The sequence below is a fragment of the Schistocerca cancellata genome, chromosome 5 (genome assembly GCF_023864275.1).
Source record: "Schistocerca cancellata isolate TAMUIC-IGC-003103 chromosome 5, iqSchCanc2.1, whole genome shotgun sequence".
NCBI classification, from domain to species: Eukaryota; Metazoa; Arthropoda; class Insecta; order Orthoptera; family Acrididae; genus Schistocerca; species Schistocerca cancellata.
The window spans coordinates 619,899,684-619,915,635 of NC_064630.1; the positions used below are offsets into that span (position 1 = coordinate 619,899,684).

At 45.3% G+C, this 15,952-nt stretch overlaps 1 protein-coding gene across 2 annotated transcripts in view; it reads right to left on the reverse strand.

Moving 5' to 3' along the window:
* Positions 1-15,952, reverse strand: part of LOC126187631 (protein cycle) — a 948,550-nt gene that overhangs the window by 257,909 nt on the left and 674,689 nt on the right. The gene's annotated exons all lie outside the window — the stretch shown is intronic.

The following is a 15,952-nucleotide window of genomic DNA, read 5'->3' on the forward strand; positions in this document are numbered from 1 at the left end:
ACCTGCCGTGTGGCGGCGCTCGGTCTGCAATCACTGACAATGGCGACACGCGGGTCCGTCGTATACTAGCGGACCGCGGCCGATTTAAAAGCTACCACCTAGCAAGTGTGGTGTCTGGCGGTGACACCACATTGTCTCCATATCCGTATACGACCATCTGCTCGATACAATCTGAAACGAGAGTCGTTCGACCAGGCAACGTGTTTCCAGGCATCAACAGTCCAATGTTGGTGTTGATTGTCCCAGGCGAGGCGCAAAGCCTTGTGTCGTGCAGTCATCAAGGGTACACGAATGGGCCTTCGGGTCCGGAAGCCCATACCGGTGATCTTTCGTTGAATAGTTCGCACGCTGAGACTTGTTGACGGCTGAGCATTGAAATCGGCAGCAATTTGCGGAAGAGTTGCACTTTTGTCACCTTGGACTATACTCTTCAGTCGTCTTTGGTCCCGTTCTTACAGGATCTTATTCCGGCCGCAGCGATGTCGGAGATTTCATGTTTTACCGGATTCCTGATATCCATTGTACACTAGTGAAATTATCGTACAGTAAAATCCCCACTTCATCGCTACCTCAGCGATGTTGTGTCCCATCACTCGTGCGCCGACTATAACACCACGTTCAAACTCACTTAAATCTTGATAACCCGCCATTGTAGCAGCAGTAACCGATCTAACAACGGCGCCAGACACTTCTTGTGTTATATAGGCTTTGCCGACCGCAGCGCCGTATTCTGCCTGTTTACATATCTCTGTACTTGAATATGCATGCCTGTACCCGCTTCTTTAGCGTTTCCGTATATTTATGGAAAGATGAAGTAATTCTCAGCGCATCGCGAGTGCTACCTAGAACTCCTCCTCAGAAAAGAAAGCTAATAATCAACATTCATGGTAGGTATTTACCACAAAACGTTCTTCCTCTGCACCACTCATTTCTGTAGTGACACCTGCTTCACTCACACGCTTCAACCCAATTTTAAAATCAACCAAGTCAAACTGTTTGTGTACCACTAGATTCCTGGACTCCTTATCCCTGAAATGCTAGAAATTGGAAGACTAGGCTGCCAATGCTTTGCGTCTGACCACTGCCGCACAGCTGTATAGTAGCTATTATATCATTACAACTGCTTTGTGATTTCAATTAGATCGTTTATTGTGGCGAAGTGAATAATGAAGCTGTTTCTTGTCCATTGTGGGAACTACATACAACTCGGAGAAGACTTTTTTAATGAGATATTTAAGCATTTCACTATCGCAGATGGATGATACAAGGTATACAGGTTGTTACAAAAAGGTACGACCAAACTTTCAGGAAACATTCCTCACACACAAATAAAGAAAAGATGTTATGTGGACATGTGACTGGAAACGCTTAATTTCCATGTTAGAGCTCATTTTAGTTTCGTCAGTATGTACTGTACTTCCTCGATTCACCGCCAGTTGGCCCAATTGAAGGAAGGTAATGTTGACTTCGGTGCTTGTGTTGTCATGCGACTCATTGCTCTACAGTACTAGCATCAAGCACATCAGTACGTAGCATCAACAGGTTAGTGTTCATCACGAACGTGGTTTTGCAGTCAGTGCAATGTTTACAAATGCGGAGTTGGCAGATGCCCATTTGATGTATGGGTTAGCACGGGGCAATAGCCGTGGAGCGGTACGTTTGTATCGAGACAGATTTCCAGAACGAAGGTGTCCCTACAGGAAGACGTTCGAAGCAATTCATCGGCGTCTTAGGGAGCACGGAACATTCCAGCCTATGATTCGCGACTGGGGATGACCTAGACCGACGAGGACACCTGCAATGGACGAGGCAATTCTTCGTGCAGTTGACGATAACCCTAATGTCAGCGTCAGAGAAGTTGCTGCTGTGCAAGGTAACGTTGACCACGTCACTGTTTGGAGAGTGCTACGGGAGAACCAGTTGTTTCCGTACCATGTACAGCGTGTGCAGGCACTATCAGCAGCTGATTGGCCTCCACGGGTACACTTCTGCGAATGGTTCATCCAACAATGTGTCAATCCTCATTTCAGTGCAAATGTTCTCTTTACGGATGAGGCTTCATTCCAACGTGATCAAAGTGTAAATTTTCACAATCAACATGTGTGGGCTGACGAGAATCCCCACGCAATAGTGCAATCAGGTCATTAACACAGATTTTCTGTGAACGTTTGGGCAGGCATTGTTGGTGATGTCTTGATTGGGCCCCATGTTCTTCCACCTACGCTCAATGGAGCACGTTATCATGATTTCATACGGGATACTCTACCTGTGCTGCTAGAACATGTGCCTTTACAAGCACGACACTACATGTGGTTCATGCACGATGGAGCTACTGCACATTTCAGTCGAAATGTTCGTACGCTTCTCAACAACAGATTCGGTGACCGATGGATTGGTAGAGGCGGACCAATTCCATGGCCTCCACGCCCTCCTGACCTCAACCCTCTTGACTTTCATTTATGGGGGCATTTGAAAGCTCTTGTCTACGCAACCCCGGTACCAAATGTAGAGACTCTTCGTGCTCGTATTGTGGATGGCTGTGATACAATACGCCATTCTCCAGGGCTGCATCAGCGCATCAGGGATTCCATGCGACGGAGGGTGGATGCATGTATCCTCGCTAACGGAGGACATTTTGAACATTTCCTGTAACAAAGTGTTTGAAGTCACGCTGGTACGTTCTGTTGCTGTGTGTTTCCATTCCATGATTAATGTGATTTGAAGAGAAGTAATAAAATGAGCTCTAACATGGAAAGTAAGCGTTTCCGGACACATGTCCACATAACATATTTTCTTTCTTTGTGTGTGAGGAATGTTTCCTGAAAGTTTGGCCGTACCTTTTTGTACCACCCTGTATGTACCATAGGTGGACTATGTGAGGAACAAGGAAGCTGTCGTTCATACATACGTTTCACAAGCTGTAACCTCCACAACATAGTCTCACGCGTTACACCTAATATTTGAAGAAAAAAATGTAATTATTGGAAACCTATGTAACCAGTATTGTAGTTTTACGAAATAGTGAAGATAATAATCTCTTGAAAGTAGTTCTGTTTCGAGACCCAGACACTACTGATCCCTTTTTTGTTTACCCCTTAGCAATTTTTTTTATTCTTCAGGGGGTAATTCCCCCGGGTTGGGAATCACTGTTTTAGGAAGCCAAGAATCTTCCGCGATCGTTTGCCGTTATTCTTTGCCAAATTCCTAAATACTGATGATTTTTACTTTCTTAACGTAACTCTACAACATTTTTGGAACGCTCAAGCCATTTATATTGTTTTTCCATTCCTACACTCGTCGCCAGTAAGGTTGGGGAGTGGGTGAACCGACTCTGGTCTGATGCACAGAAACTTTTCCACCTTAAACTGTAGGTACTCAGCGAAAACTGAGGGAAAACTGATTTACACTATCGAGTGAGATTTTATTCTAGCTGATAAAGGTCCGTATTAATCGATTTTGAGCGGCAAGTTGAAGTTTTGAGGTTTGCTCAGAAAAGCATAAAAAGAAATGTGGTTACAAGATACTTGGCCGTGCGCTTGGGCCAGAAATCGAACAACATCTGAAAACAGCAGAGGGAAGGACATCAGAAGTACTCCATAAACTTCCCACGATAAACACAGCCAACTACAGATTTCTCATTAGTATAAGGACTTTCCATTGCGCTCTCTTGGAGTGAACAATATACAAAGGGCGTTCCAAAAGTTTTGCACAGTTGTCTCTATTTTTTTATTTTTCGCAGGAGGAGAATGAAATTTTTTGTGAACTTACTTGGAACATTTGGCTATAAGTTGGTATATAAAAGTATTGTCTTTTATTTACAGGTGAGCCATAATGGACCATGAAGTAGATGTAGGGTTGCGACAACCGTCGGTGATGGAGTTCCTCTTCAAGATCGGCGATAACTCTGTCACATCGATTCACAGGAAGTTGCTCCCTGTTAATGGGGAGGACACAGTGGATCGCAGTAGTATCCAGCGATGGTTGCAGTGGTTTAAAGAAGATGATTTCTCTGTACTGGACAATATTCGCGATGCAGTAGACCATCGACGGCGGTGAGTGATGTGAAAGAGGAGACCATTGATAAAATCATCCAAAGTGACAGATGTGTGACGACACGACAGCTTACTGTATTACTCGTTTGTCATTGGATAGTGTGGTACCACTGGCACAGTCACTAGGGTACAGAAAAATCTGTGCACATTGGGTGCCTAGATTATTGACAACAGAAATGAAAACGATGAGGAAGAATGTGTGCGAGGGTCTCATGAAGACCTTTACTGAAGAGTGGAAACAGTGTTTTGACGGCTTCATTACCCAGGATGAAACATGGTTGTTTTTGTCCGAACCTGAGAGCAAAACCCAGTCTATGGAGTGGCGTCATCTGGGTTCCCCTTGGAAGAAGAAACCAAGACACTCACGAACAGCAGGCCGAAAGGTGATGGCCTCCTTCTTCCGGGATCAGTGTGGTGTCACTTGCATTGACTTTTTAGAACCTGTCTCCATAATTAACCGGGACCGTTACTATTTGTCATTGGACAAGCTGCGCCGTGCCATCAAGACCCACAGACCACAGCTTCAGGCTCAGCTCATCATCATACAACATGACAATACCAAACCCCACACAGCCCTTATGACGTAGGAGAAAATCAGGAAAATGGGTTGGAAAATTGTTCCTCATCCTCCCTACAGTCCGTACTTGGTTCCGTCTGACTTTTGCCTCTTTGGTAGTCTGAACGCCCACCTGCGCATTAAGACATTTGATAGTGAGAAAGACCTTATTTCCTGTGTCGAGCGATGGTGTAAAAGTCAATCCCCGGAATTTTACCAAAGTGCATGTACATCATGGAAAGAACGTTGGGCCAGATGCGTCACAGCTGATGGGGCTACATCGAGTAGGCTCAATGTACAGCTAAATGTTCCAAGTACACTCCTGGAAATGGAAAAAAGAACACATTGACACCGGTGTGTCAGACCCACCATACTTGCTCCGGACACTGCGAGAGGGCTGTACAAGCAATGATCACAGGCACGGCACAGCGGACACACCAGGAACCGCGGTGTTGGCCGTCGAATGGCGCTAGCTGCGCAGCATTTGTGCACCGCCGCCGTCAGTGTCAGCCAGTTTGCCGTGGCATACGGAGCTCCATCCCAGTCTTTAACACTGGTAGCATGCCGCGACAGCGTGGACGTGAACCGTATGTGCAGTTGACGGACTTTGAGCGAGGGCGTATAGTGGGCATGCGGGAGGCCGGGTGGACGTACCGCCGAATTGATCAACACGTGGGGCGTGAGGTCTCCACAGTACATCGATGTTGTCGCCAGTGGTCGGCGGAAGGTGCACGTGCCCGTCGACCTGGGACCGGACCGCAGCGACGCACGGATGCACGCCAAGACCGTAGGATCCTACGCAGTGCCGTAGGGGACCGCACCGCCACTTCCCAGCAAATTAGGGACACTGTTGCTCCTGGGGTATCGGCGAGGACCATTCGCAACCGTCTCCATGAAGCTGGGCTACGGTCCCGCACACCGTTAGGCCGTCTTCCGCTCACGCCCCAACATCGTGCAGCCCGCCTCCAGTGGTGTCGCGACAGGCGTGAATGGAGGGACGAATGGAGACGTGTCGTCTTCAGCGATGAGAGTCGCTTCTGCCTTGGTGCCAATGATGGTCGTATGCGTGTTGAGCGCCGTGCAGGTGAGCGCCACAATCAGGACTGCATACGACCGAGGCACACAGGGCCAACACCCGGCATCATGGTGTGGGGAGCGATCTCCTACACTGGCCGTACACCACTGGTGATCGTCGAGGGGACACTGAATAGTGCACGGTACATCCAAACCGTCATCGAACCCATCGTTCTACCATTCCTAGACCGGCAAGGGAACTTGCTGTTCCAACAGGACAATGCACGTCCGCATGTATCCCGTGCCACCCAACGTGCTCTAGAAGGTGTAAGTCAACTACCCTGGCCAGCAAGATCTCCGGATCTGTCCCCCATTGAGCATGTTTGGGACTGGATGAAGCGTCGTCTCACGCGGTCTGCACGTCCAGCACGAACGCTGGTCCAACTGAGGCGCCAGGTGGAAATGGCATGGCAAGCCGTTCCACAGGACTACATCCAGCATCTCTACGATCGTCTCCATGGGAGAATAGCAGCCTGCATTGTTGCGAAAGGTGGATATACACTGTACTAGTGCCGACATTGTGCATGCTCTGTTGCCTGTGCCTATGTGCTTGTGGTTCTGTCAGTGTGATCATGTGATGTATCTGACCCCAGGAATGTGTCAATAAAGTTTCTCCTTCCTGGGACAATGAGTTCACGGTGTTCCTATTTCAATTTCCAGGAGTGTATGTTTACAAAAAATTTCATTCACCTCCTGTAAAAATTAAAAAAATTAGAGACGACTGAGCAAAACTTTTTGAACGCCCTTTGTATTTGCTGCCAGCATGTGGGCACATCGACTTTTGCATCGCGGCTAATACCACGGTGTAAGGCGCGGATAGAGGAGTGTGCGACTGTGTGGAGTTATCGGCACAACCTCAATGGAGGCAATGTGCGTGGTGCCCGGGATATAGCCTATTGGCACAACTATTAAGAATCACGCAGCGGCTTAGTGGCTGAAAAGGGGCGGACCAGACACAGAGAGAGACCTCTTAGGGGTGGATATACATTAATCAGCCTAAACATCACGACCACTGCCCACCGCGCCGACTTGTGGCGTTGTTGGCACGTGACGCTGACAAAGGGTGTATTATTATTACGCAGAACCTGTGAACGAGTATCTCGAAAACGGCGAAGCTGGTCGAATATTGAAGTGCTACTGTCGTGAGCATCTACGGAAGGAGGTAGAAGGTCAGTGAAACTGCAATTAGGCGCTAAATGGTTGGTCGGCCACGACTCTTCACAGACCGTGGGCTTCGGAGGCTGGTCTGCTCTGTACGTGATCTGTGGCATCTCTACCGAAAGAGCACAGTGCTGGTGCACGCACAAATGTTTCGGAGCACACCACTCATCGTACATTGTTGAACATGAAGTTCCACAAGAGACAACCCCCCCCCCCCCCCCCTACGTGTTCACATGTTGACCTAACAACATCGCCAGTTACGATTGCAGTGGGCACGGGACCATTGGTATTAAATCGTCGATCAATGGAAACGTGTCGGCTCTTCGAGTGAATCATATTTTTGCTGTACTGAGTCGATGTTCGTCTCCAAAAACGCCGTCATCGTGGTGAACGACGGCTCGAAACGTGCAGCGCGACACGGACGCAGGTAGATGGGAGCAGTGTTATGCTATGGCAGACATTCTTCTGCGCTTCCATGGGACCTGTGGTAGTAATCGAAGACACGCTGACAGCTGCGAACCACCTGCATCCCTTCATGCTTGATGTCATCCCCGACGGTGACGTCATCTTTCAGCGTATAATTGTCCGTGTTTCTGAGCCAGAACCTTACTACAGTTGCAATTTTGTCATATGAGGAAATGGTTGAAGACCGTGGCTGTTATTTGAAAACAAATGTTGATGGTGTTGAGACAGTAACCAGCCACAAATTTATTTTCAGTTCCTTTATTCAAAAGGTACCGTTACCGGTTTCGAAACATTACGATTCGTCTTGAGACGGTTTTCATGCTTTCATTAGAACATATGGTGCGTTTTTTTACAGATTAATTGTCCTAAAATATAAATAATACATAATTATAAGCACACCACACAGATGGTTGCGTTACAGATTTGTATTGGATGTGACTTGTATTGGATTTCACTTAAGTCACATCCAATGCAAATCTGTAACGCAATCATCCGCGTGCCCGTGCTTACAATTATGTATTATTTATATTTTAGGACAACTAATCCGTAAAAAACGCACCACACTTTCTAATGAAAGCATGAAAACCGTCTGAAGATGAATCGTAATGATTCGAAACCGGTACGGTAACTTCTGAATAAAGGAACTGAAGATAAATTTGTGGCTGGTTGCTGCCTCAACACCATCAACACTTGTCTTACTACAGTTGTTTGAGGAGCTGTGTAGTGAACTCACGTTGATGTCTCAGCGACCAAACTCGTATGCAAATCAGCTTGTCCGGTATTTACGCGAATTACATGCCCTGTGCGTACACATCTAATGCCACGTAACTCCACAAACCTATTAACAAACTGTCGGACCTCTGATAAGCAGAATCAATGATGTATTTCGTTCCTAAGACCGCCAAATAAACTATTAAGCAAGTGATCATAATTTTTTGGCTCATCAGTGTACAGACTTCGAGAGAGCTCAAAACTTGGAGCGTGAATTCATGGTGAAAGGAGTGGACCAACGGCAAAAAGGCCCGCAGGGTACATGCTTCCTTCTGCAACATCAGGAAGTGACTGAGTATGAAACATGTCAATCCCAGCATGGATATGTCGCATTTCTTAACCGGCTACGCAAGTAAATCTCGATCAGGAGGCTGATTTTCCCTGTGCACAGAGATGGCCTCCATAACACGTACGATGTGCATTCAAGTTCTAAGGCCTCCGATTTTTTTCTAATTAACTACTCACCCGAAATCGATGAAACTGGCGTTACTTCTCGACGTAATCGCCCTGCAGACGTACACATTTTTCACAACGCTGACGCCATGATTCCATGGCAGCGGCGAAGGCTTCTTTAGGAGTCTCTTTTGACCACTGGAAAACCGCTGAGGCAATAGCAGCACGGCTGGTGAATGTGCGGCCACGGAGAGTGTCTTTCATTGTTGGAAAAAGCCAAAAGTCACTAGGAGCCAGGTCAGGTGAGTAGGGAGCATGAGGAATCACTTCAAAGTTGTTATCACGAAGAAACTGTTGCGTAACGTTAGCTCGATGTGCGGGTGCGTGCCTTGGTGAAACAGCACACGCGCAGCCCTTCCCGGACGTTTTTGCTGCAGTGCAGGAAGGAATTTGTTCTTCAAAACATTTTCGTAGGATGCACCTGTTACCGTAGTGCCCTTTGGAACGCAATGGGTAAGGATTACGCCCTCGCTGTCCCAGTACATGGACACCATCATTTTTTCAGCACTGGCAGTTACCCGAAATTTTTTTGGTGGCGGTGAATCTGTGTGCTTCCATTGAGCTGACTGGCGCTTTGTTTCTGGATTGAAAAATGGCATCCACGTCTCATCCATTGTCACAACCGACGAAAAGAAAGTCCCATTCATGCTGTCGTTGTGCGTCAACATTGCTTGGCAACATGCCACACGGGCAGCCATGTGGTCGTCCGTCAGCATTCGTGGCACCCACCTGGATGACACTTTTCGCATTTTCAGGTCGTCATGCAGGATTGTGTGCACAGAACCCACAGAAATGCCAACTCTGGAGGCGATCTGTTCAACAGTCATTCGGCGATCCCCCAAAACAATTGTCTCCACTTTCTCGATCATGTCGTCAGACTGGCTTGTGCGAGCCCGAGGTTGTTTCGGTTTGTTGTCACACGATGTTCTGCCTTCATTAAACTGTCACACCCACGAACGCACTTTCGACACACCCATAACTCCATCACCACATGTCTCCTTCAACTGTTGATGAATTTCAATTGGTTTCACACCACGCAAATTCAGGAAACGAATGATTGCACTCTGTTCAAGTAAGGAAAACGTCGCCATTTTATGTATTTAAAACAGTTCTCATTCTCGCCGCTGGCGGTAAAATTCCATCTGCCGTACGGTGCTGCCGTCTCTGGGACGTATTGACAATGAACGCGGCCTCATTTTAAAACAATGCGCATGTTTCTATCTCTTTCCAGTCCGGAGAAAAAAAATCGGAGGCCTTAGAACTAGAATGCACCTCGTATTAAGTGATCGTTGGTCGCAGTAAATACCACTAGCAAACTCACACAACAACCTAACAGTCCAGACCTAGTGGACCGATGTCTACGATTGTGCATACAGAATATCTACAGCGCTGCATAAAGAGTACGGTGCTTTCTGCGACGAGAGTATAGGCGGAAGGAAGCAGACAACACTAGTAAGAGGACATAGGAGTGATAGTAGTAGCGGATGACAGTTCAAGACTGTCAAACACAGAATAAGGACTAAATAGTTTCCATAGATCACAAAAATAGGAGTTCCTTAGAGAGTAATATTAATTGATAGCTCCTAATATCATGTCGACCTCCTTTTGCCAGAAGTAGTGCAACATCTTGACGCGGCATGGACTCAACAAGTCGTTGGAAGTACCCGGCAGAAATATTGAGCCATGCTGCCTCCACCAGGTACAGCCGCTCATAACTACGAAAGTCTTGCCGACGCAGGGTGTCGTGCAAGAACTGACCTCCCGATTGTGTCTCATAAATGTTCGATGGGATTCACGTCAGGCGATGTGGGTGACCAAATCATTGGCTCGAATTGTCTAACTAACCGTGAGCAATTGTGGCCCTGGTGACATGGCGCATTGTTATCCGTTGTTTAATGCAAGTGGTCTCCAAGTAGCCGAACTTAACCATTTCCAGTCAATGATCGGTTCAATTGGACGAGAGGACCGAGTTCATTCCACGTAACCACAGCCCACACCATTATGGAGCCGTCACAGGCTGGCACCGTGCTTTGTTGACAACGTGGGTCTCCGCCGCACTCTCGACTTACCAACAGCTCTTAACAACTGGAATCAGCACTCATTTGATCATGCCACGGATTTTGAGTCGTCTAGGGTCCAGGGATTATCGTCACGACCTCACGAGAGGCGCTGCAAGTGACTTCCTGCTGGTAGCAAGGCACTCGCGTCGTTCGTCTGCTGCTGTAGCCCTTTAAAGCCAGATTTTGCCTCACTGTCGTAAGGGATACGTTCGTCGTACGTCCAACGCTGATTTCTGTTGTTATTTCACGCAGTATTACTTGAATTTTAGCACTGACAACTCTACGCAAACGCCGCTGCTCTCGGTCGTTAAGTGAAGGCCTTTGGCCACTGCGGGTGGTGAAAGATAATGCCCGATATTTCGTGTTCTCGGCACACTCTTGACACTGTGAATCTCGGAGTGCTGAATGCCCTGACGATTTCCGCAATGAAACGTCCCGAGCGTCTCGCTCCAACTATCATTTCGCGTTCAGAGTCTGTTAATTCCCGTCGTGCGACTACAATCACTTTGGAAACCTTTTCACATGAATCATCTGAATACAAATGACAGCTTCGTCGATGCACTGCGCTTTTATACCTTGTGTATGTGACACTACCGCCATCTGTACATATGCATATCGCTATCGCATGACTTTTGTTATCTCAGTGTAATACAAATGTAGGAATAGCCAACGGCACACGCTGTCTGTAAAGTAATTTAAAGTAAATATAGAATCACGCCATTTGAGGGTGAGACGCTGAAAGTACTGATCAGGTCGGATGGCGAGTAGTAGCAGATCGGGCATGTCTTTCTGATTTACTCTGATGATGGCATTCTATCTATCTTTTTATATTTCTAAATTCTTAATAAATAAATTGTTAATTGTAAACATTTCAGTTTTCTGATTTGCTTTAAATTTGCAAGTATCTGAAGTTGTGTATGTGTACAATTTAATAAGGTGAAAACACGACCAGTCTTAGTCACTAAGTGGCAGGTAATTTGTAAATGGCAGCAGATAAAATAAATAAATAACAAGTAAGTTCATACAGCGAAACTGGTAGCTCACTGGCCACGAAAACCAGGAACCTAGGTTCGAAGCTCTCTCTCTCTCTCTCTCTCTGGCGCAAACAGGTTGAACTTGTTACAAGGGAACAACAAAAATGAAAGGCCGACAGAGAAATGCTTCAATTACAAAGCGAAAAGGGCAGGGCTGCAACCTTTCTCCTCTATTGTGTCGGTATACCTAAGAAGCAATCAAGGAAATCATGCATATCTAAGCAATGAAGGAATCCGTGTATCTGTATTACTAAACGGCTGAAGAGGTTCCAGTTGCAGGTTACCTATCTAACGGCGGAGGAGGGAAATAGTAATGCGATTTTCAGTGTTTCAGATGGTTACTCATGTAATTTTAAATTTAAAAACGTTTTCTCAAACGACTTACTAAGAGGTAATCTTAAGTCAAAGATTTAACACAATAAATCAAGGATTAAAATTAGAAACTGGGTATATGTATTGAGGCTGCGTACCTGACGCCTCGCAAATTACCCAAACTGTATTCACTCATTATTTGAGACAGAGCACTTAGCGGATTCCAACGAACACACTGTTTCAAACCTTTTCGAAATCTTTGTCACTGACAGCCGCCATAAAATAATGAAAGAAAAAAGTTTACCTCTTACTACTCTTTCTCTATCCATGCAGTAAAATTTCAGCCTCAAGGATGACATTTTAACTTATTACTTATTTACCACAAACTCTATTTGCAATACATTTTGTAGACAGGATTTGCGTATACAACTGAACGTACCTGCAAAATTATATCTTTGTACGGTACATATTTCAGGAGATAAGACATCATAAATATTGAGATGCGTCAGAACCCAGCTTTTTTTTAAACGAAATTCGGGGTGGATGCGTTACTGATATCCAAGACGAAATAAAAGGAAATCAAAGATTCTTACATTTAACTAAAATTCAATGTGAAAGAATATCAGTAATAAAATTTCGCTGATTACATTGTTATTTTCTATAAAAGTGGACAACAAAAACACTGGATGGCTTGTTGAATGCAGTGGACAGTTAACTGAGCACAGAATATGATTATCATCAAACCTAAACATCACAATGGCGAACAACATAGAACTATAATTCAAGAAATTCTGTTATCTTGGAAACAAAGTAATACAAAGCTAGCACAGAAAAAGAGTACAATTCTTCCCCATAAAGAGTTTCTCTCTTTTTCTGTGCTAACTTTGAGTTACTTTGTTTCCAATATAACAGAATTCTTTCAGTTAAAGTTCCACGTGGTTCCCCATTGTGATGGTTCCACATAAAAAGTCTACTAGGCCTTGATTGATAGATCTGATTTGATTTGAGCAGGGAGATAAAAATAACGGTGTTCTTAGTCCACTATTGACAGCACCGAAACTGAGTTCACGGTGGGGTTTCGCTCCCTGTGTGTCTAGTAAGGCCAGCCAGTACCCCTAAAGAGTAATAGGACGACCGAAACTTCCTGGCAGATTAAAACTGTGTGCCCGACCGAGACTCGAACTCGGGACCTTTGCCTTTCGCGGGCAAGTGCTCTACCAACTGAGCTACCGAAGCACGACTCACGCCGGCTACTCACAGCTTTACTTCTGCCAGTATCTCGTCTCCTACCTTCCAAACTTTACAGAAGCTCTCCTGCGAACCTTGCAGAACTAGCACTCCTGAAAGAAAGGATATAGCGGGGACATGGCTTAGCCACAGCCTGGGGGATGTTTCCAGAATGAGATTTTCACTCTGCAGCGGAGTGTGCGCTGATATGAAAGTTCCTGGCAGATTAAAACTGTGTGCCCGACCGAGACTCGAACTCGGGACCTTTGCCTTTCGCGGGCAAGTGCTCTACCAACTGAGCTACCGAAGCACGACTCATGCCCGGTAGTTTGGAAGGTAGGAGACGAGATACTGGCAGAAGTAAAGCTGTGAGTACCGGGCGTGAGTCGTGCTTCGGTAGCTCAGTTGGTAGAGCACTTGCCCGCGAAAGGCAAAGGTCCCGAGTTCGAGTCTCGGTCGGGCACACAGTTTTAATCTGCCAGGAACTTTCATATCAGCGCACACTCCGCTGCAGAGTGAAAATCTCTTTCTGGAATAGGACGACCCTTTATAGGTTCCTCGTTACGGAAGATTTCTTCAGGACTTAATGATGAGAATTTTCTGTATCTTTTGACCTCTAATTCTTCGCACTGAGCGATTAAGACTGGTAACCTCCCATCCCTCTCACCACATAGTCTACACCTACACACACATCGTATGTAGGTGTTTAAAAAGTTCCCATGGCCAGTGATGAGTTCTAACAGCAGTTTAATTGCTTCCCCTTGAAGTTCAGGTTTGCGGAACTTCTCTCGAAAGTTGGCTTTGTCATCATTAGCTTTGCCCTCTTTTTTCATCGTAGTCCAATATTCTACGTAGGTTTGATTTTACCGTCGTCTTAGTGATGGTGAGGACAGGTTCCGGTCTCATAAATGGAGTCGTTACGCTGTCTTCTGCAACGACCTCTGATTTCGTTGCGGGGCTGACTCAGATTTCAGAGCTGCTTGACTGTCTGAATAAATGTTGCTGCTACGGTCCTTGTAGCGGTTTTGCAAATTCTCCTCCACACACACCCGGATAGTAGATATTTCCGCCTGGAACACCGTGGCCAGCTTCCCTAGAAAGACGTCGTTCTCTGGCCAACGCTGTAACCCAGCGCTTTCGTTTGTTTTCAGACCGTCAGTGAACCAGACTATGTCTCCTGAACGGTGTCTTCCTTCGTTCTGCTACTGTCCCCTGCGTCCAACTGTTACACTGAAAGATTTATTGAAGCAGCTGGAATCTATTTTATGGTCAGCCAGCACTTCCCCGATCATTCTTGTATTTACTACACTGGCTACATTGGTGTGAGATGCTGAATATCCTAAAGGTATCCAGTTATTTACAGTTTTTAAACTGTATGCCACTGCCGCGGCCTCCTTTGTAACCCAAAGGTGTAATGAGGGCATGCCCAGCATGATGTCCATCCCAGTAACGGGTGTGCTTCTAACTTGGCGTGTTATGGCTAAGCAGGCCTACTGGGCCTTAATATGAGAAAAAAATATATTCTGAGAGTATACATCTGGAGCACAGCACTGTACGGAAGTGAAACACAGACTGTGGCAAAAGTGGGAAAACAAAACACCGAAGCGTTTGAGATGTAGTGGGATGCTCAAAAATAAGTGGCCTGATAAGAAAAGAGGTGAGGTGAGCCCTATGGGGCTAAAACGAATTATACTGCGATGTGAATGTAAAATCACTCGTTTCACATCATTATGATACATCGTGCAAATGATTCATGAAACTACCTAAAGTAAACTTAGAAGTTTGAGAAGCTGCAGGAACAATGAACCACGCTTTATTTAAACGAGCTTTTACTAACTGTATCTCCGAACCAATGGCAATTGCGTGTAGACAGTAGACGTCAGTCGTGAACAGTCGACATTCGACATTATGTCTGTCGTACATACGATTAAAATCTAAGTAATAATGTCTAACGCACCTCCTAAGCAAATAAAACGGCTATGTGTTTACCTAGAAAGATGAGAAATGAAATATGCATGGCTAGCACGCGCCAGTAACAATTCGTTCCATTCGAAGTACGTAAGTTGTTACTTCATAGTTACAATTGTCATAATTTTATATTTAATCTTCAAGAGTGACAAGAAACTGTTGACTAAAGTGAAATAAATAAATAAATACAATTTTATCAGATATTAGCCTCATGATAGAATTTATCTGAAAATTACTGAAATAAACCATAATTCTGCTTTGAGCTTATGGAAACCTTCATGCATAGTATGGGTGTGTCTATAAATGATGACAAGCTCTGTACTTTGCATTTTGCTGGTGATTGTCATTTTTGCAGAGTATGAAGATGATGTGCACTACAGGGATAGAAATTTGTACAGACACTATCGGAAATTAAACCATTAATTTAGGGATAACGGATGTATTTAGTTACTGGAAGTGTGAGTCAAGACCTGCCGTTAGATTTTGGGGTAATGAGGCCTATGGACTCCTATAAATGAGGCCTATGGACTCCCATAAATAATTTGGAGCCATTATTAACAAAAATGGATCTAGTAAAAGCGAAATTAAGAATCCCATTGGCCAAGGTAGACAAGCAACCTAAAAATTAAGTGGAATTTTATGGAGCACACATATTAGATCAGAAACGACGATTAGAACATTTAAAACATTTATGTAGAATATAGCAACGTATGGAGCAGAAACATGGTAAATAAGTAAAAGAACTGCGAGGAACTTATTGTCAGTGGAGAAGGGATTTTGGAGGTGTCGATGTAGGTTTACACATATTTAAGAGAATGA